Source organism: Triturus cristatus, chromosome 8 (assembly GCF_964204655.1).
Source record: "Triturus cristatus chromosome 8, aTriCri1.1, whole genome shotgun sequence".
NCBI classification, from domain to species: Eukaryota; Metazoa; Chordata; class Amphibia; order Caudata; family Salamandridae; genus Triturus; species Triturus cristatus.
The window spans coordinates 302,435,725-302,453,497 of record NC_140591.1 but is presented as its reverse complement, the minus strand read 5'-3'; the positions used below and the strand labels follow the sequence as shown (position 1 = coordinate 302,453,497).

Genomic DNA, 17,773 nt, shown 5'->3' with positions numbered 1-17,773 from the left:
AAATACCGGGCTTGTCTCATCAGGATACACCCATTAGAACATCAGTGCTTATACAATTTCACCTCATTTCTAAGCCTTAGCTGCAACACTAGCACAGTACACATAATACGTCATAGTTAATCTGCAATGGTTGTACAACCACCCAGTGTTACTAGTTACGATGATACAGAAACATGCCCTTTTCCCCTTCACCTTTACACTTGAGAACTGGCATCTTATGTTACATCTACCAGTACTCTTAATTAATGCATCTTTTCAGTTATACGGATTTGATTTCTTCAAAAACATACAATTAATAGACATACACTCCTAACATGGCCACGCAGACTTTCCTCAGATCACAGCCTTTGTCATAAATAGTCCAAAGGTTCTTTGTTCTTGTCACCAGGCAGGACGCTCCCCCATCCGCCACGCAGCCCCCTGTGGGTTGAACCCCAGTTGCCGCTTTTGCCGCCTGACTGCTCGCTCCCTTTTTTATTCTGTACCCCTGCGCTTGGCTTTCTTTCCACTTTGTTTTTTCATTCTGTGCCCCTGTGTTTTGCTTTCTGTACCCCTGTGCTCTGTTGTCCCTCTCCCGCTGTCTTTTCCCGCCGTTTTTTCCCCGGGTTTCCCCCCGCCGCTGAGCCCCTGTGGCCCCGCCCCCTTCACTCCCATTGGCCGCCCCGCTCCCACCTCCCAGCTGCTCCTCCCTTCCTCTGCCCTCATATGGAGGCTACGAAGCGGGCGCGCAGTGGCCGCACGCAGCGGGCGCGCCGCTGGCGCGCCTACGGCTAGCCCATCTGCGCCCATCCGTGCCTGGACCGCACCCAGCGCCAGAACCCATGGAACCCGCACCCCTCGCAACGCCAGACTGCACTACGACGCAAGCACCCTCCACGCACTCACACCAGACGAGACCACCCCTGCTACCGGGCCACCCCGAAACGCACCCAGGGGCCTTTCACATGCCGGAACTGCAGATTCACCAGCATCCAACCCTCCACACCACCAGCCAGAGAACCCAACCACCTCCGCTGCACCCTCCTCAACACCCGCTCCACTCGCAAGCACGCCATCGAACTCTGGGACCTCCTAGACTCCACGGCCCCCGACGTCGCCTTCTTGACGGAGACCTGGCTGAACGCCACCTCAGCACCAGACATCGCCATAGCCATCCCACAGGGCTACAAGATCTCCCGCAGAGACCGCACCAATGGAGTGGGAGGAGAAATCGCCATCATCCACAAGACTCCATCAAAATCTCAACGAACACCGATGACACCCTCACCACCGAGCACATGCACTTCCAGATCCACATCGACCCCAACACCACCCTCAGAGGAACTCTCATCTACAGACCTCCCGGACCCCGCCCACAGTTCAGTGACACCATCGCCGACCTCATCAGCACCCACGCCCTCGCTTCCACGGACTACATCCTCCTCGGGGACCTGAACTTCCACCTCGAGAACAACAACAACGCCAACTCCACCACCCTGATCGACAACCTCGACAACCTCGGACTCAAACAGCTCGTAACGACACCTACTCACGCCGCTGGACACACGCTCGACTCCATCTTCTCCGCAAGCCCCCACGTCTCCTTCAACCACACCACCGAACCACACTGGACTGACCACAGATGCGTCCACTTCACCTTCAGAAAACCCACCACACACCACCGCACCCAACAGCTACCACGCCGCTGCTGGGGCAAGGTCACCGAGGACCAATTGACTACCGCCCTCGCCCTGAGACCACCCACCGACCCAGACAGCGCCGCGACCAACCTCACACAGTGGATCAACGACTGCGCCAACACCCTCGCCCCTCTCAAGACCTCTACAACCAACCACACCAACAAGAAAGCCGCCTGGTTCACCGAGGACCTCCGGATCTCCAAGCACACCTGTCGGAAGCTGGAGAAGAAATGGCTCCACGACCGAACACCAGACAACCACACAGCCCTCAAGAGCGCCACCCACAGACACCACCAACTCATCAGGACCGCCAAGAAGACCGCCTTCAAGGACCGCCTAGACAACAACGCACACAACACCAAAGAGCTCTTCAGCATCGTGAAAGAACTCTCCAACCCCAGCTCCAACACCAACGACATCCCGCCATCTCAAGACCTGTGCGACTCCCTGACCACCTTCTTCCACCGCAAGATCACCGACATCCACGACAGCTTCAACTCCGACCCCCCCGCACCCACCACCGAATCCACCACCCCTGCGACTACCACTCGCACCAGTCGCCTGACCGTCTGGTCCAGCGTCAGCGACGAAGACACCATCAAAACCATGAGCTCCATCCACTCCGGATCCCCATCGGACCCCTGCCCTCACCACGTCTTCAACAAAGCCAGCGCAACCATCGCGCCCCACCTCCGGAAAACAATTAACTGTTCCTTCGAAACAGCAACCTTCACAGAAAGCTGGAAGCACGCCGAGATCAACGCCCTTTTGAAGAAGCCCAAGGCGGACCCCAAGGACCTCAAGAACTTCAGGCCCATCTCCCTGCTCCCTTTCCCGGCAATAGTGACCAAGAAGATTGTCAACAAACAGCTGACCCGCTACCTCGAAGTTAACAACATCCTGGACCCTTCCCAATGCGGTTTTCGCAGCAACCACAGCACCGAGACCGCCCTCATCGCCGCCAGTGACGACATCCGGACCCTGATGGACAAAGGAGAAACAGCCGCCCTCATCCTCCAAGACATATCAGCAGCCTTTGATGCGGTCTGCCACCGCACCCTATCAGCACGCCTCCATGACGCCGGTATCCAAGAGAAGGCCCTGGCCTGGACCACATCCGCAGGATCTTCAAATGGATCCCCCTCGACACGAGAAAAACCGTTACCCAGGCCCTCATCACCAACAGACTCGACGCCCTCTACTCAGGAACTACAAACCAGCTCCTGAGACGACTCCAACGCATCCAGAACGCCTCGGCCCGACTCATCCTTGACGTCCCCCGCCGCAGCCACATCACACTCCACCTGAGAGGCCTGCACTGGCTCCCCGTCAACAAAAGGATCACCTTCAAGCTCCTGATCCACGCACACAAAGCACTGCACAACACCGGACCCACCTACCTCAACAACCGACTCAGCTTCCACACCCCCACCCGAAGCCTCCGCTCAGCCAACCTCGCCCTCGCCACAGTCCCTCGCATCCGAAAAACCACCGCCGGCGGCAGATCCTTCTCCTACCTCGCCGCCAAGACCTGGAACACTCTCCCCACCATCCTACGACAGACCCAGGACCTGCTGGCCTTCAGAAGACTCCTCAAGACCTGGCTCTTCGACCAGTAGCACCCCCCCCTCCCCAGCGCCTTGAGACCCTCTTGGGTATGTAGCGCGCTTTACAAATGCAGTGATTGATTGATTGATTTACAACTAATGTCTAAAAAACAAAACTGTTATCTGCACTTGCACAAGATCCAAGATGAATATGCCTGTACTAAATGCAACCTCACTTTTAATTACACATTTTCCTATTTTTAGGACTTTACATATGATACCAATTCATCTAAACATAATGTAGATACTTTCAATATAGCCGACAGCTGTTTTTTTCATTTGGGTTAGCCGTGCACACCAGTTCTGGGTATACTATTCATGTTGGTATGCCTTTGTTACCTTACCATAAAAACGCCACGGCCGCTCTACACACATGACCCAGATGCAAGAGAAAAAGGTGTATACTGAAAAAACATCGTTACTCATTCCGCTAGTTTTTTCCACGTTATAGTTATCTCAATTTCAAATATATCGCTTACAGCTCATAGCGTCTTACTGATGCCACATACTATATACCTACCTCTGTAATAGACCTCGTGCTTACTGATATGTGAGACAAGTTTTCTAGCTCTATCACAACTTTGCCAAAATGAGTAGCTTGACTTACCTTTGCTTATTAACACATTTAGGGGAGATAACGTTAGAAAAGTAGTCACAATTTTTCCTATTCCTCATTACTAACGTTCCACTTCTTATATCATTCTTACAATGAGCAACATCACTTTGGATAGAACCAACAAACGAGGCAACCGTCCAATCTTTCACTAGTACTTTAATTGAACCCCTGCAATAATTAGTGTTTATTTCCATGTTGTTTACTCAATTCATTGTTCCAATTCCTGCCAGACACAACACAGACCAAGACACATTCCTTTGTAGAGAGAAATTATGGACTATAACCACATGTTGTGTTACCTGCTAGATACATAACTCACTGTGTTGCTCCATTTTATTGCTTCCCCGAACTCTGTAAACCTTATGATACATTCTTCCCTTATCTCAATGTCTTGGGCTTATCTCCCCCTACATTCCTCTCTGTCACCACAACCTGTAAGAGTCTTACCTGACAAGACTACTGACCATATACTCACAATGACCACAATGAGTGAGTACCACATTATTTAGACAGCAACGGTCTGGCTCATCCCTCGGCCTCTAAATTGGCACCTATACTTACCACTCTCCTTCCGCCTTTTCTCAGAACTTTTTCCTCACTCTCGCTGAGAACTTGAAGTCGCAAAAAAAGACTTATGGTACCTTTTTTTCTCCAAAGTGTTTTTATTGGTTTTTCAACTTAGAAAAAAATGGTACAGTGTGTTAGACTGACTGACTGACTGAAGAGCTTATAAAGCGCACTTTTGCCGAGGCGTCTTTGCGCTGGGTGAGTGTGATGCAGGCAGCTAATGGAGCTTTAAGACCTTGGAAAGAGCCAGGTATTTATCAGTTTCCTGAATAAGGCCCTGTTGGATTGTAACCTGATTGTCACGGGGAGGGCTTTCCATAAGATGGATGCTTGGTAGGAGAAACCCTTTCATCCCCATCTAGCTCTTTTTATTCTAGGAACACATACCAGTCCTGTGTTTGCAGACCTGAGACAGCGTTGGGGCTGGTATACAGAAAACAGGGTTTGAATATCCACAGCCTCTCCTCCGTATATAGCCTTATGCATTAGGCATAGGGCTTTAAAATTCACTCGCTGATGGACTGGAAGCCAGTGTAGATGCTTAATCACCGCTGATGTGGGCTGGTGTTTAGGTAAACCAAGCAGAACCCGAGCCGCTGCATTCTGAAGTGATTGAAATTTTGTGATCTGTCCCTTGTCAACCCCTAAATATATAATAGTCGACTCTGGACAAAACCAGAGCTCCGACTACTGTTTTCCTAAGTGACAAAGGAATAAATGGCAAGATTTTCCGCAGGACTTTTAATGTGAAAAAACATGCAGAGGAAACTTGATTTATTTGCGAGGCAAGTTTGAGGACCTTGTCAAGCACAAATCTAAGGTTCCTGGCCTTGGGCACAGGGACTGGACAATTGCCAGCCTTAGGAGGCCACCAGGCCTGGCTCCATACTGATCATAGTTGACCAAACTCTAGGACCTCGTTTTTTTCGGTGTTAATCTTTAAAAAGTTTGAGTTCATCCATGCCATCACATCTGTGAGGCAATTACGAAACTTGTCCGCTGTTAGCTCCACACTTTGTGTCACTGATACCACTAGTTGAGTGTCGTCAGCATACCACACCAACATAATGCCATGTTCTTTAATTACACGTGCCAGGGGTCTGACATATAAATTAAATAGTGTTGGGGACAAGGCCGAACCCTGTGGGACTCCACATGGGAGGTGAAAGATTCCCGATTGTAGGCCATTCCTGTGGATCAGTTGTTCTTGTGATGTTAAAAATGATGGGAGTAGGGTCAGAGCTACATCTTCAATGCCTGCTTCCCTCAATCGCCGCAGCAATACCGAATGATTTACGGTGTCAAAAGCTGCGGTCAGATCGAGCAGGATGAGTGCAGCTCTGCCTACCCCATCCATCACTTTACGGATCTCCTCTGTAGCCATGATTAAAGCTGACTCAGTGGAATGCCGGGAACGGAAACCATGTTGAGTGGAGTCAAGAATGTTGTTGTTATCCAGGTATTCTGTCAGTTCTAGATTCAAGGCTTTCTCCAAGATTTTTGATGGTAGTGGAAGGCAGGAGATTGGGCGATAATGTTTTGCCTCTGAGGGGTCTAAGGAGGCCTTTTTAGGTCTCGCCTGAACCAGCGCATGCGCTGGTCTGGTGAGACATTTTGTGAGGGCTCCAAAAAGTGCTACCAGGCCAGCCTAGAGCTACAGTGCATGTGCGTGGGCACGGCGCTTTATCGCGATTACTTTCACTTTCGCGGCTGCTTTGATGTTTGATCGCGATCACGATCACTTTCGCGGCCGCACGGCCGCTTTGATGTTCTCCGTGAGGCTTCAATAGATTGAAGCAGTTAAAACAAGCATTGGCATAGCCAATAGGTCTCGCTTTTGGGACCTTATAAGTGTTTAGTTATGCAACTGTTGCATGGCTAAACACTTATAAGGTCCCAAAGGCGAGACCTATTGGCTATGCCAATGCTTGTTTAGAATGGGCCCAATACATGCCTTTTTCCAAGAAGATGGAAATTCCCCGGAACTAGTGATCTCATTTAGTAGGGGGGTCAGGGAGGAACTAACTTCTTCAGATACCAGGTGTAATATATAAGGGGGGCACGGGTCCAGAGGTGAGCCCGACTTGGTATGTAGCAGCAGGTTGGCAACTTTATCCGCCTCCAGAGCAAAAAAACGTGACAACCTATGCAGTGATGTCAAGTTATCCAAAGAACCTGCACTGTTCATTTCCGGAACACATGCTGCAGTAGCTAGTCCATCAGAGACCGTTTGAACTTTGTTTTGAAAAAAAAACGGCCATTTGTTTCACAAAATTTTGGTCCGGCGAAAATACTCTGTCACACGGACATTTTGAACAACTCCTTGGAGGAGTTCTTCGCCTCCAGGATTTTTGCAGTAGAGTAGACAGATTTGGCATGTTTTATAGCTGCCTTATATTCTTCTAAGGAGCAATTATAATCTTTTTTGTGATCAGCACTATAGTCCGATCTTCAGATGCGCTCCCTACGTCTACAGATTACTTTAATTTGCCGGAGCTCAGTCGAATACCAAGGTGAAGTAACACGTTTGTTATAGGGGTGTTTAGTGGTTTCCGGGGCAAGCGTGCTTACTGCTGAGCTAAGCCAGCTTTCAACATTTCTAGCTGAGGTGTTAAGAGTCAGAGGTCACCTCCGGGGGGTTCTTCTCCAGGGCAGTTACCAGATCACTCATTTGGATGGATTTCTAAGGGCGTGATTTAAATATGCCTGACCTTTCCTGCCGCCCCCTAGTTGTTAGAGAGATCTTTAGGCGAAAATGAATTGCAGAATGATCCGACCACGATAGAGGTTGCACGCTAACTATCTTGAGATGTTCATTGTTGATACCGTCCAGCGTGTGACCTGCTTAGTGTGTCAGCTCTGCTACAATCTGCCTCAGACCAAAGCTTGCAAGATTGTCTGTTAAGTGATATGTAGCAGAGTTATTGTTAGCCTCCAAATGGAAATTAAAATCCCCCAATACCGTAAATGTTGGGGTGTCCAAGCAAGATTCCAAAAAGGTCTGGAGCGAATTAGAGAAAGGCGATCTCACCCCAGGTGGCCGATAAATTAGTAGCCCCTGAAAAAATTCCGAATTATTATTAGACACTAACCATTTCAGTAACATGCTCAGGTGGTGCCTGGAGAAGAAAGATTAAGGAGTCCTAACCTTTTGGTCCGGTTGGTAGTGCATTCGTAAATAACTTCACAGTAACTTGTAGCTACGATACGCTAAAGAATTATGGTAACCGTCTTACTCGAACCATATTTACTTTGCACCTAATACCAATTCAAACGTATCCAGTCATCTACTCTTTTTTAGCTTTATAGCTGGCCTCTCACACTGTCATTTTACTTTACAATTCTAATGGTGCCTATGATGCAAGCACTCCTGAACACAAAGCATTAATGAAACTAAACTGCCATGTATTATAGCCTTGTAGCCCGCCGTAGCGGGCTATACCGGCTGTTAAAGGCCCGCTGAAGCGTTAAAGGCCCGAGCCGAAGGCGAGGGACTTTAACAAAGCAGAGGGACTTTAAAAGCCGGTATAGCCCTGCTACGAAGGGCTATAAGGCTATTAGAACATTCTGCCACTAGAGGGCAGAATGTTCTAACAAAACAAAGCCTTCAGGGAGCACGAGGGGATTGGAATCCCCTCAGGCTCCCTGAAGTCTTTGTTCACAGCCAGAGCTGTGAACAAAGACACATTGGAATGTTGGAGCTCCGGGCTTATACCAGCCATTATAAGCCCGGAGCACTCCATTGTTTTCAATGGAGATCCAAACATTCCAATGTTCTAATATGTACTTAAAGAACTGTTGCTTTTTAATATTTCTTTTCTACTGACTTCACCGTGATTGTTTTATTCCTCTTAGCCATCATCACTTGAGGCCTGGATCAATCCACCCTCGTTGAAGTATCTGTTAACATGATTCCTGCCACAGACAGAATTGTAAGTGGCCGAATCAGCTGCGCCCTTTGCTCCTTCATTCAGTCTATAAATGGACCACACTCACTTTCTGTACAGGAACCAAGAAGGCACTCATGAGGACTTATAACTTTAACTCGTACATGAATCTTACCATATTGAGAGGTTCTTAACTTCACTCCAGTCTTGCACAGAGGGTACCATAAGACACCTTTTTTACATAACAAGTGGGGACATTCAAGGTTCTACATTTGCAGACACAAAGAGGGACCTTCCAAAACCTTCCTGTTGACAGCAGTGCTGGGATACAGGAACGTACACAAACTCCTGACCCAGAGCAGGTTCTGCCTGCCTCTAGAGTAGAGATGTATAAAGTATGCTGCTGTAAAATGTTGCTGAGGTTCACTGAGGGATGCACGGTTTTTGGCAGGTCATAGTTAGGTTGGGAAGAGGACCAACGGGAAGACATCAGTGCACCAAGCAGCCATCATGCACACAGCGTCAGATATATGCTCCAGTACACAGAACTGTCAAATGGCCCCTTGTCATTTGAGTTTTCTGAGCCTATACTTTTACCATGCATAGAGTTCTTATGTATCCTTCTTCTTTGGTACCATCTCCTCTATAAGCAAGGGCTGGCAGCTCAGATGCAATGCATACCAACCCGTGGTAGCATTTTCTGCTCACTCCTTCCATGATACACTTCATCAGAAAGGGGGAAACCTCATGCACTGACATACACTGGGCTTGTGTAACCATTAAAGCAGGCTGCTGGTGTTTTTGCAAACACATATGCCCTATTCCTGGCACCATGTTTAGTGGGTTTTGCTTTCCACAATCCAATTTAAGTTTCTCCATTGAGTCTATTATCATCCTGCTAGATTAGGGAGGATGGGGAGGGCGCCCAGCCTCACATGTACAAGGTGAGTCCATAGCGAAGGGGCGTTCTTGCGCTTCATTTGGACTGGACCTACTGAGAAGAGATACATAGCACCCTGGGAGAAATTCATGGGCAGAATGCTCGGTGAGTCCTAGACTTACCTTGATGGGCGTTGTGGAAGTATAGAGGGGTGGGGGGGGGGGCACAAGAGCAGCAGCTCATTCCTCCTTGTGTGTAGACCTCCTAGTAGTTACTCGAGACACTGCGTGTAAGTGGAGAGACATGAGGGCCCCAGGGAAGGCTGAATGGCTCAGAGGAGTGGACCCATGCTCTATAGCGGAGGAGACTGTGTACAGAGTGTTAGGGTGCAGCAAAAAGCACCCAGAGAAACGGACAAGTACCATCGAGATGTCATCTATATATGGTTTATGGGTCCTGCTCTTTGTACCGAGAAGGAATACACTGATTGTTAACATGATTACTCGTACATGGCGAGCAAAGCTATGTTCTGCCGCAATGCGGATCGACGGAGTCTGCTTGTTTGATTTATTGTTCTCTATTACAAGAAAAAACGAATAATGTTCCTGATCAAGATTTCTAAGCGAAACGTTTTCTTTACATTGTAAACACGGTTTGCAGATTTCACGATAATGATCAAAGGACCGGCGCGCTCGTGGTCCTAGGTTTTAGAAACGTTCAGCTCCTGCACAACTGATGAGTTGCCAAGAAACACAAACATAGTAACGATTTTGTTAAAAGGCCAGCAGTTTGCACATAAATCTGTAGACACGTCACAGATATGTCAGCTAATTGAGTCTGTTCGATACTTGTTAACAAGGCTTCCCACCGAGTGTAAAGCCATTATGTAATCAAACCTACACAAAGCACAGGGAGACATGAAGTTGGTTTAGTGAGTTCTCTGTTTGCTCCAAGCCTTTCACAATTAGTAAGTTTACAGAGTGCTTTAAGGGTACATGTTGATCTATGAAAAAGCAATTTCATTTTTAAAAGAGTCACATACAGCATTGTACAATGTTTAAGCAATACTGCCCAACAAAGCTGTCTACCGTGTATTTCCGGATGGTTTGGACCTACAAGAAATACATCTGCCCTGTTCATTCTTAAATAAGTATTTTCTAAAAGGCTTTGACCTACGAAGGTCGCCTTTCACTTTTGCATAGTGATTCTCCTGGCATTCTTTTTGCTTCTTTTTTATTGAGAAATAGAAATTACAGGAATTGTAGGAAAAAGAACAGAAAACATAATTCATAAGTCAATAACCAAAAAATGACTAAGGAGCAAGATTATTATCTAGCACATTTGCATGTCCAAGTTCAAATTGTCAATCTGTTCAGCATCCTTACTTCAGTCAAGCAGTTTTCTACCCCTCCAACATACACTTATTCCTTGAGTAATTATTAACCCCGAATTTCAAACTTCCTTACCTTCCTTTCCTACCTTTTCCCTTATAGACAGTAGTCTTTATTGCATAAAAATTGCACATCGAGGATCTACCAGAGTTCATAGCTAAGCGGGTCAGGATCGAACCAGTGTTTAGCAGTTATGAGACGCACAACAATTATTGCAATGCAATTTAATCTACTGTGTTCGGCATTGTTATAGGATAGATGAGGTGATTTTAACTTAGCATTTTGAGTAAATCCACATTTCAGCGTAGTCCCGGAGAACGTTAAAAGTGCTAGATTGCAATTTGATGCCCGAATTGTACTGAGAGCACAAGCAAAGAAAGATAGGGGCAGTTTTAAAATATGGGGCCAGATAGTGCCTTTTACAGCACAGTTCTCACATAAATTTGCTAAAACACCTATATGCTCTGAAGAGGCACTTATGAAATATTCCATCACTTTTATGGTGTTTAAAGAGAGCCTGACACTCCATTGACCTCTAAAGGATTGACTTACCCCATGTAAATGTTGGAAACATTGTGCATTGTTCAGCACCGTTTCTCTAAAACATGTATTTATTAAAAAATGTTATAAAGTGCTGCTTGTCCCCTTTTGTAACTTCACAGTGCTCGGCGGAAGTAAAATACAGTAGGGCAGATACAGGGTGAGATCCCATCCCAGATATTCTTCAACTGTGACCCCTGCGCTGCATTGTTTGAATAGTTAAGTTATCAAACATTTCTGGTGGCTGGGTGCAGATCTCAAGTGTGGACTGGGGGCTTTACAGAGTTTAGATTCTTGCCTCGCCAGTGAGCTGCTTCTATGATTCATTCTCTTGTATGACTGTTGGTTGACCAGATGGGCAGACATTAGATGAAAAGCTGTGACTTATGTAGTGAGGAGTCAGTTTCTACAGGTAAGCACTGGCTTTTCCCCAGTAAACGTTTTGGATAGTGCTCAAAATCTTAAAAGTGGTCTTGGTATCTATTGAGAGCTAGAAGAGTGGGAATTAAGATGAGTCTTTGGAGCCTGTCGGAAGACAAAGTTAGATGATATTACACTAGGCAAGGCATGCTAGGAAGAGAGCTCTCATTAGCTGAAACTTTGCCCAGAGTGGAGAAGTAGGAGGATTTTTTGAGAGCGAGAGGTGCATAGTCCATTTGTTTGTTATTGCATAGTCATACTGTTTGTCAATGCAATTGAGGAGCAACAGTGAGATCTGAAACAAAAATAAATCCCCCGATTCCTTACTTTGGAAGAGGATGGATGGGATCTAAGGCCAGATGGCCATTCAAATGGTAGGAAGAGGGCTTAGTGATGCCTGTTATTTGAATCCCAGTCTTGGCGCCATTCGATGGAACACATAGTCCAAGTGCGACTTGGATTTGTGTATTGATGGTATACACTTTGATATTCAACTGGTACTACTGAAAGAGCTGCAACGAGGTGCACACATAAACATTGAAAATAAGGCCTAAGGGGGATGATCACGGAGGAGCAAAGCATGACATTGGTTGCATGGATATTTTGATATTTGTAATCTTGATCTTTTTGGTGTGGTTGGAAAGAAAGGATTGGGCCCATTGCAGTACAGGGCTGCAGATGTCAGCCCAGTGTTCGAATCTGCCCAGTAGAATTGCATAGTCAACAGTGTCACAAGCGGTGGAAAGATCGAGGAGAGAAGGAGCTGTTCTTTCATGTTGGTCAGCGTGATTTTGGTACCGGTAGAAGAGCAGAATCAACACTGATGATCTTGGGAAGGGTGCTTTAGTTCCACATACCTTTGAAGGTATCACATGACCTCACTTTCCAGGATTTGCAGAGAAAAGGGAGGTTGGAAATAAGCCAGTAATTGGCCAGTGTTTTTGGTCCACCAGATCTTTTTTTTTAGCAGAGGTGACGGTGTGTGTATTTGTTGTTTGCGAGGGGTAGAAAAAAAGATGTTTGATGCTTGTGCAAAGAAGGGTCCAAAGGAGACTTTGATCCATTTGTTTTGAGTCAGAATTCAAACCTAAATATCTCCATCTCTGCACAACGCAACATAGGAGTGCGCTGGAGCACTGCTATAAACAATCTCTGGATCCAGTCAGGCGGCTAGTTAATATTCTAAGGTTAGTAATCTGATAGAAGTATTCTTCAGAACAATTACTGAGGTACACTATGGGGCCGATTCCGATTTCGGTCGGAAGGGCTCTGACCGACGGTCGGAGCCCTTCTGACCGAATCAGATCATGTCGGCCGGATTCCTTTCCGACCGAGCCATTCTAATGGGCTCGGTCGGAAAGGAATCCGACACGGATTTCCAGACGACAGGTTCGGAGAGCCCGTCCGCCGTCCGGAAATACCTCAGTACTTCCCCGGCCGCCTCTTTGTGACCGAGGGAGCACAATGGCAGTTTTTCACAGCCTTTTCGTGCTGATTTTTCCGGCATGAAAAGGCTTGGAAACTGTCTTTGGGGTCCCCCAGCAGGGCCCCATGGCTGCGAGGCTGCCGTATGTGGATCCCACAGGGTGTAGGGATGAACTGCACCCCTGCTTTCCACGATGCAGGCATGCATTCTGCTCGGAATGCATGCTTGCATTGCGTTGTATACGAGTGCGACCGAACCCTGTTTGGTCGCATCGTACTTGCATGGCCGTAACCGATGACAGCAGGTCGGTCGGTTACGGCTCCTGACCGATGTCGGACGGACCTGAGTCCGTCCGACATCGGAATCGGCGCCTCTGAGTAACTATCGTAATAAAACCACCATGTTAGAGCCATACATAATAATCAAAAAATATAATAATAATTGTGATCCCACCATACTGGAGATGATGCATTAATTATCACAATGAAATTCAAGCCAAAGGGGGGCAAAAAAGTTTCAAACACTTTATAAAAGGTTTTCCTATTACGTTTCAGTAGAGGAAAAAGTAAATAAGTGTGCATACACTCGCGGAATACACTATTTTCTGGTAAATGCAATTAAATGCACAGAAACCCTTGGTTTAAAAATAGTTTATATATTTATTGATAATTTACACTGCGATAAATACACCTATGACACACTGCACAGCCACACAGATTCTGGAGCATAAAATGTTCATAGAAACACACACCTGGAAGAGAAAAAAATATATATCAGTCAGAACAAAAGCAAATTATTTAACACACAGTTTTTACTTCATTAAAATGTTTGTTTTACAGATTGTTATCATAACCGAGCACCACATTTAAATGAACTGTTTAAAAAGAGGACAATTTGGTAAAGCATATATATTGCCTTTGTTTGGCTGCCGTACAAAATACACCAGAAAGCTGAAAGATTGTAATAACTTTCAAGATTGCTCATAACACTGCGTACAAATCAGGAAATAGTCAACAGTGAGGGGTGAATACTTCACCAGGCATGGATATCAGTATTATAGGCATGCCAAATGTCCCACATCACCTACTATAGATGTCTATGCCAGAACTGGAACAGTAAAAATACCTTAATCATGACTGAGATAATTCTAGGCAATACCCTCCATCACAACGTGTTATGAACCCTGCTTTCAAGCAATCAGGCCAGGCTAAAGATGCTCCTTGCATGTCTAAAAAAAAAAAAGCATAGTATTACATTTTGAAAGAAGCAATTAACATGCGCCCCTGTGAGCAGCAGCCCAAGCCCGCACTCCCTATGTCACCACCTTCTGGCAACCAGTTTCAAAAGTCTTCACTACAACAGGAGCCAAGACGTGAACTACTTAAGCCTGAGGGGATGACTGGATATTGATTGCCAAGGACAGCGAGCAGGATATGAAAGTAGCTCAATCACTAGGAATCCAGGTGTCTTGACCTATTCTTTTTCAGACATGGCCATATGCAAATCAGTCTGACCCTGTGCCTCATGGGAACAGTCCAGCCCGAACTGCCAAGCCATGCCTTCCCTGGACCGGAAGCAAGCTTCCTAGGACCGGGTTCTGGCATTTCAGCCGTCTTCAGCCAGGCTTGCTTGAATCCAGTGGCAAAGTGAGCAAGGGACTCACGTCTGATCATACCCTGCCAACTTATGGCGAACAAAGCGGTACAAAAGGGGGTGGTGATGGACGGAGCATCAGAATCAATCAAACACTCACACCCAGTCAACAGATCTGGGTTTGATCCATCACCGTTCTTTAGCCCACTCTGCCACCCCAGTTCAGACATGGCCATATGCAAATCAGTCTGACCCTGTGCCTCACTTTGCCACTGGATTCAAGCAAGCCTGGCTGAAGACGGTTGAAATGCCACAAACCGGTTCTAGGAAGCTTGTTTCCGGTCCAGTGAAGGCATGGCTTGGCAGTTCGGGCTGGACTGTTCCCATGAGGCACAGGGTCAGACTGATTTGAATATGGCCATGTCTGAACTGGGGTTGCAGAGTGGGCTAAAGAACGGTGATGGATCAAACCCAGATCTGTTGACTGGGTGTGAGTGTTTGATTGGTTCTGATGCTCCGTCCATCACCACCCCCTTTTGTACCGCTTTGTTCGCCATAAGTTGGCAGGGCATGCTCAGACGAGAGTCCCTTGCTCACTTTGCCACTGGATTCAAGCAAGCCTGGCTGAAGACGGCTGAAATGCCAGAAACCGGTCCTAGGAAGCTTGTTTCCGGTCCAGTGAAGGCATGGCTTGGCAGTTCGGGCTGGACTGTTCCCATGAGGCACAGGGTCGGACTGATTTGCATATGGCCATGTCTGAACTGGGGTGGCAGAGTGGGCTAAAGAACGGTGATAGATCAAACCCAGATCTGTTGACTGGGTGTGAGTGTTTGATTGGTTCTGATGCTCCGTCCATCACCACCCCCTTTTGGACTCCTAGCTATGGCATCATTGACCAAAGGGGCCAGCACCTCCTGCTGCCAAAACAACATGTTCTCCTCTATTAGCTGCACTAATGACGGTGCAGCTAAAAAGTAATGTGAGGGTGTAGCCCGTTGTACAGCTTGGAGGACCCATGTGTCCAAAGAGCTGGCTTGCCACCATTGGAAGAAATTACTGATTCTGCTTTCTACAGGATTGGTGGGTGTCAGAAAGGACACATTAAAGTGGTTTTCCATTTGTATTTGCCGGAGGGGTGGGTCTGAGCTACATGTCCCTGATGCCCTGAACTTTGTCCCTGGAAGCTGTGGCTTCAACCACAAACCTGGCTGAGAAACGTTGTTGTGCCTGTAAGAGTGTCTGGTATTGGTAGTATTTGAACAACCAGGTGTAACTACGAAAAGGGGGAAATTGTTGAGGAAAATGCCTGGTAGGGGTAGATAGCCACAGGAAATGTGCTGTGGCACGACTTTCCTTAAAGCATTCCTGGGCCTAGTCGCTTTCTCCCCAAAGAGGCGAGAGCTGTCAAACGGTGCGTCCATAAAACATTTGTGGACATCCCCAGAGTAGTCCTTAGACCTCACCCTGGTGTGGCACCAAAGCAGTAAACTTATGCTCACTGCCCGACTCAAGCAGTCAGTAGTATCAAGGCCAGACCTAATAATGAATTTTGCCACATCCAGGGCCTGTGTGGTTTGGGCTAAAGTTACCCTTAGGTCCTCCGGAAGTGCCAGCAGGGTTTGACCAACAGCATCCTATAAAGCATGACTGGAACAGCCCAAGAGGTAGCTGGCATTGACAGAGAGTAAAGTAAGACTAGCAGAAGAGAACATGGTCTTCCCAAAGGTCTCCAAGTGTTTGGGCTCACGATCAGGAGGAGTCGTAGAAAAGGCGTTAGGGTTGATTCAGCTGGAGAACACTTGGACTGCCAGATTCTGGCATATGGTGTTGGGTCAATAAGTCTGTTTACCGGGGCCCAGAGTATAGCTTTGCCCAGGTGGATATCCTCTACGGCCTAGTTAAATGTTAAGAGAGGTTCAGTAGGCGCCTAGCCATCCTGAAGAACCTCTGTCTGAACGCAAATTTGACCTTCGTTGTAGGAAGCTGCTGGGCAGTGACCTCCGCAGCCCATCAAACAACTATAGAAAAGAAGCACTCTCTTCTCTGGCAGGACTGTGGGAGATAAGTCCACTGTCTGGGGAGGTCTCCAGAACACTAACAATCTGTAACACAGCCTACATATTGTCCTCATCGTATTGAGGGACAAATTGGACCCCCTCATCATAGTCATTTTTGTCAGAATCTGAGCAACCAAGCTGATGTTAAGTATAAACTCTGTTGCATGGTAAAGGCAAGGTATAGGGGTCAGAAGAATTGCCCTATGGCTGCGCTCCGGTGGGGTAAGCATGCGGCCTTGGTCGAGGTGAGAGTAGCGTGGAGTCAGAAACCATTATAGGTAGCAGATCCTCTTCTGGCGGCAGCATCAATGTGAAGATAACCTGCGCAGGGAGTGACGCTAGAACTGAAGTTGGCACTGAAGCTAGTGCGGAGCTTGAAGAAGGTTCAAGAGGCACAGACGGCTCCAAAATCTAACCTGCTTGTAGGACCGTGACTAGATGCCTCTGCAGATCCGTGGGGCCTGTAGCACACCAAAGGTAGTTGGAACCTTGCTAAATATGGGCATCATGGCCTCTCTAAAGGCCACTATTTGCTGTGACGTTGCTGAAGGACCTGGAAATGTAGGATGCATCGGGACCAAACTAAGAATTGGCTCTTCAGGAATTTTGGAGTGAGACAAGAGCCACGTTGATGCTCTAGTGCCCTCTCTGGAGTTCGAGAGGGGTGGGTAAGTGCAGATTACCGCTTTGACTTGTTTTGGTTTTTCTGCGACTTATCAGATATTTGAAAACATAGAGTTTCACATTGAGGTTCCAAATCTCCTTCAAGTTCATCTGAGCACAGCTGTTGCAGGCCCTGGAGTTGAGCTCCAACCCCCGGCACCACAGGCATACCTCGCGGGTGTCTGTCACAGACATATGTTTGCGACAGTCGCTACAAAGTTTGAACCGTTTTGTTTTCTGAGAGGACATATTTACCTTGCACACTGGTGGAAAAGAGAATTTTGGTCAAAAGACTCATCAAGGAGGAGAGGATTAGTCCAGATCTGTGTCTAAAGTCGTGGAAAGAAAGGAACTGATGTCAGCGTGCCTAGGTGATGCTTATATACTCTACCTACCGGCATGCAGAAGTACTGCTTTTTAATTTCCAGATCCAGTCTGACACCTGGG

The 17,773-nt window shown here is 47.2% G+C and overlaps 1 protein-coding gene across 3 annotated transcripts in view; it reads right to left on the bottom strand.

The window, feature by feature from the left end:
• Positions 1-13,652: 13,652 nt before the first annotated feature.
• The window catches only part of IFT88 (intraflagellar transport 88), a 537,246-nt gene continuing 533,125 nt past the window's right edge, over positions 13,653-17,773 (bottom strand). For 2 of the 3 annotated variants that reach the window (XM_085621562.1, XM_085621564.1), the window contains one exon: positions 13,653-13,764. The gene's annotated coding sequence lies outside the window, so the exon portion shown is untranslated. Of the gene's footprint in view, positions 13,765-14,169; positions 14,242-17,773 lie in introns of those variants that run through there. The other variant, XM_085621563.1, reaches the window with a different exon arrangement.